At 32.9% G+C, this 5,000-nt stretch overlaps 1 protein-coding gene across 1 annotated transcript in view; it reads right to left on the reverse strand.

The window, feature by feature from the left end:
• The window catches only part of LOC137631210 (uncharacterized), a 113,459-nt gene that overhangs the window by 18,504 nt on the left and 89,955 nt on the right, over positions 1 to 5,000 (reverse strand). The gene's annotated exons all lie outside the window — the stretch shown is intronic.

Consider the following 5,000-nt stretch of genomic DNA (forward strand, 5'->3'; position numbering starts at 1 on the left):
AGTGGTCGGTCTCTAGGTCATTGTCCTACTTGATAGGGCAATGTGACTGTCCTCTGCCATTCATGAGCGACCTTTAAAACCTTTAAAGTGAACAGTCACTTATTGACACTCTGCAAAGGAACATCTACAGTAGTTATCAACAACCAATATGTTCTCCTGCTTGAGGGTACAATCGGGCAAACTATTCTATCTAATTTCTCTTTCTCTTGGTTTGTTAAACTTTTTCTAGTTTATTTAAGAAAATTTTTTTTAATGTTACTGTTCTTGAAATATTGTATTTTTCCTTGTTTCCTTTCCTCACTGGGCTATTTTCCCTGTTGGGGCCCCTAGGCTTATAGCGTCCTGCTTTTCCAACCAGGTTTATAGCTTATCAAGTAATTATATATATATATGTGTGTATATATATATATATATATATATATATATATATATATATATATATACAGTATGTATATATATATATATATAAATATACATATATATATATATGTATATATATATATATATACTGTATATATATATATATATATATATATATATATATATATATATATATATATATATATATATATATATATATACACTATATAAACATGATTCGTTCAGCCAGAAATTCAGTTTTGCTGTATCAATGGTTTTATATAAACTAGAAGGCGCCAAACCACATTTTCACATCCTGCATTCTATTTATAAAAAAAAGGACGAAGAGATAGTTGACCTCCCGAGCAGATAGGTAGAGATAAGAGGAAACCATCTCCTGCGGCTGAGATATATAACTCTGTACCCAAGGGCAATATATAGTGTTGGCCATATATATATTGGCCTTGTCTGTACCCAAGGCCAATATATAGTGTTGGCCATATATATATTGGCCTTGTCTGTACCCAAGGCCAATATATATCTATATATTGGCCTTGTCTGTACCGAACCATCCATCTAACCGAAAAGACGTATGATCAGAAAGGGCGCAGTTTTATCAATAGAATTTGCCCTGCTTTTTTGTCTTTTTCAACAGACGAAGAAGAGGCAGAGCTCTGCTCTTGTTTCGTTCAATTCCGTTCACCCCTCTGCAAATGATTTGGGTTAAGCTGGGATGAAGGGAGGTGAGAATGCACGCCAAAGGACGTCCTGATGATGTGAGGGGGAAAATCAAAAGGGAGAGGAATTGGGGAGGTAGCGTATGGGGAAGAAATGCTAGAAGGGAGGCGTCGTCGAGGAAATGTTTATTGTGAATGTGTAAATAGAATGCTGAAGAGTGTTGGTAAGGCATCTGTGGATTTAGAAAAATAGGATATATATATATAATGTGTGTGTGTGTGAGTGTGTGTGTGTGTGTAATATGTTTATGTGTGTGTATGAAGTGTGTGTAAGGAATTTGTGGATTTAGAAAATTTCTGTATATGAATATATATATATATATATATATATATATATATATATATATATATATATATATATATATATATATATATATATATATACATATATATGTGTATATATATATATATATATATATCTATATAATATATATATATACATATATATGTATATATATATATATATATATATATATATATATATATATATATATATATATATATATATTATCATTCTACGTGCGTCATCATCTCCTCCTACTCCTATTGACGTAAAGGGCCTCGGTCAGTTTTCGCCAGTCGTCTCTATCTTGATCTTTTAAATCAATAACTCCATTCATCATATACTTCACGCTTCATAGTCCTCAGCTATGTAGGCCTGGGTTTTCCAACTCTTTTAGTGCCATGTGGAACCCAGTTGAAAGTTTGGTAAACTTATCTCTCGTGGGGGAGAGGGAATAGCATGCTCAAATCGTCTTCATCTACCCCTCACCATGATCTCCTCCACATATGGCACTCGAGTAATCTCTCTTATAGTTTCATTTCTAATCCTGTCCTGCCATTTAACTCCCAATATTCTTTTGAGAGTTTTGTTCTCAAATCTACTAACTCTGTTGGATATTGTTTCATTGTCACACCACAACTCCTGTCCATGCAGTAACACCGATCTTACTAAACTGATAATAGCCTGATTTTTAAATGTAATTTCAGGCAGTTTTATGTCCAAATTTCACGTAACGTAGCCATTGTCTGATTTGTTTTTTCAGTCTTTCATTAAACTCACATTCTAAAGACCCTGTATTAGAGATCATAGTTACTAAATATTTAAATGATTCTACCTTATTAATAATTTCTCCATCCAATGATATTTCATCTTCCATTGCATATACCGATCTCATCATCCGTCTTTCTGCTATTTATCTTGAGCTCAACCTCCTGCGATATTTCATGCATTCTGGTTATCAAGCATTGCAAATCCTTTGGTGTTCCGCTAAGGTCAGCATCATTAGCATACTCTATATTCTAAATTACTGTATGCATATATTAATAAAGAGGAGCAAATTTCCCTCAATCATACTATTTCTGTATATCTAGTGACTGCATTTCCACCCCAACATATGCCACAATAATCAGCTTTGGCTACCAATCTTCTTTAGTGTTCTCCGAATGAAATGATTAAGCTTTACCCCACGACTTGTTCTTAAAGCTCCTCATCATTCTTTTGAGTGACGTCCAGTTAGTCGAATTCCACACAGAGAACTTTTCAGTTTCTGTATGCATTTTCCTTTATGTGAATTTCTCATGAATTAATTCATCTTTTTAGGACCATCTCTTTGATGTATTCATTGAAGCAGTTTTTTTTTTTTTATAATTAAAGCGGTAGCGAAATAGTTAAGTTAATAGCTCATGTTTGGATGGAAAAAAAAAGAAGTGATGGAAATGGAGGTACAGGAAACGAGAAGGAGAGGGAGACCAAAGCGAAGGTGGATGGACTGTATCAAGGATGACCTTCGATCAAAGGGATTAACCGGTGATAAAGTGTGGGACAGAAGTAGATGGAGAACGCTGGCCAGAAACATCGACCCCACAAAAGTGGGAAAAGATGCAGACAAAGAAGAAGAAGAAGAATAGGTTATGTGTCTCCAGGTAGTGGGGTTTAGGGTTGGGTGCCTGTCTATTGGGAGATGTAGGCTACTTCTCCTATTCACAGAAAAGTGGCATTCACTGTTTGTATCTTATGCTCATTCGATATACATAAGGTTATTGTATGCCGTATACGAGCGTTTCATAAACAAGCACATTAATACACTATAGTATATTTTTTTCAGACAGTTTCAAGGGCGTCCGAAAAAAAAAACAAATAAATTAATAGAATAGACTACAGTTTTAAGGGCGTCCGAAAAAAACAAATAAATTAATAGAATAGACTATGATAGTGTACACGTCCTGTCAAGTATGACTACTGATTATTCATGTAAATAGGCACACATACAGATTCAACCTTCCCAACCTCTTTAGCCTTTCCTAACTACAACCCCTCTCACCAGGGTATAGCTACCCCCTCTCTCCACTACCAGAGGGACGGGGAGAGACCGAGGAGGTGTACGTCTGCCAATACCGATGAACGTGACCAGAAATATATATATATATATATATATATATATATATATATATATATATATATCGATATGTATATTTATATATGTATATATATACAGTATATATATATATATATATATATATATATATATGTGTGTGTGTATATATATATGTGTGTATATATATATATATGTGTGTGTGTGTGTATATATATGTATATATATGTATATATATACATATATATGTTTTACAATGTGTATATGTATATATATAGTATATATATGTACATATATACAGTATATATATGTATATATACAGTATATATAAATATATGTATATTATATATATAATATATATATATATATATATATATAAATAATAATTTTTTTTCTTACAGTTTTAGGAGCGTTCGAAAAACAAACAAATTCGTAGAATAAAGTATATTTTTGCCGACAATTTCAATGCGTCACATCTACTCTGTAGAGAAGACAGGATGACTCGAAATAGTCGGTGAAAATATCGCTTATTTTAAACATCTGTGGCTGCTAAACTTATATCAGTTCAAAGTTGAATCTTTAACAGTATTAGGGCGTTTTTGAAAGGTCTCTGAAGATGAGAAAAATCAGGTATATTAAGTACTGTATAAATTGATATCGCATTCTGCCTAGCTATATATATATATATATATATATATATATATAATCATTATTATTATTATTATTATTACTAGCCAAGCTACAACCCTAGTTGGAAAAGCAAGATGCTATAAGCCCAAGGGCTCCAATAGGGAAAAATAGCCCAGTGAGGAAAGGAAATAAGGAAATAAATTAATGATGAGAATAAATTAACAATAAAGCATTCTAAAAACAGTAACAACGTCAAAACAGATATATATATATATATGTATATATATATATATATATATATATATATATATATATATCTTTCCTGTCACGCTGAGCGGCATTGCCAAAGGTATGGCTACTAGCTCTTTCCCCCATCCAAATCCTTCGGGTAGGTGGGAGCAGGAGTAGTCATGCCCTGATGAGAGGGAATACCCCGAGAGGTATACTCGTAGACTACTGTCTACAAACTGCTGCGTTGTAGTTATGAAAGGAGAGGGGTTGCGAAGGGTTGAATGTATGTGTGTGCATATCTATGCATATATATAGCCGTCATTCTTGAGGGGGCGCAGCCTTTAGCATAGAGGATAAAACGAACCGAACACTCATTAAAAGTGTTTTCGTTCACGCTCCGCGTCAGGCTAAAGGCTTAGGAAAACATCTCGCTTTCCTTGATTGGTTTGATTAAGATTAGGTGACCTACCTTTTCAACAACATTCTATACAAAGCTGAGGAATTTTTCATGTATAATAAATGTATGACATGAATACTGCTAATGTTTTTAATGGTTCATAGTATGTATATATATGTATATATATATATATATATATATATATATATATATATATATATATGTTACGCAAAATGTGGATAATTGCCAAATGTGTACATTTTGCAATTA

The sequence above is a fragment of the Palaemon carinicauda genome, chromosome 39, assembly GCF_036898095.1.
Source record: "Palaemon carinicauda isolate YSFRI2023 chromosome 39, ASM3689809v2, whole genome shotgun sequence".
Taxonomy (NCBI): domain Eukaryota; kingdom Metazoa; phylum Arthropoda; class Malacostraca; order Decapoda; family Palaemonidae; genus Palaemon; species Palaemon carinicauda.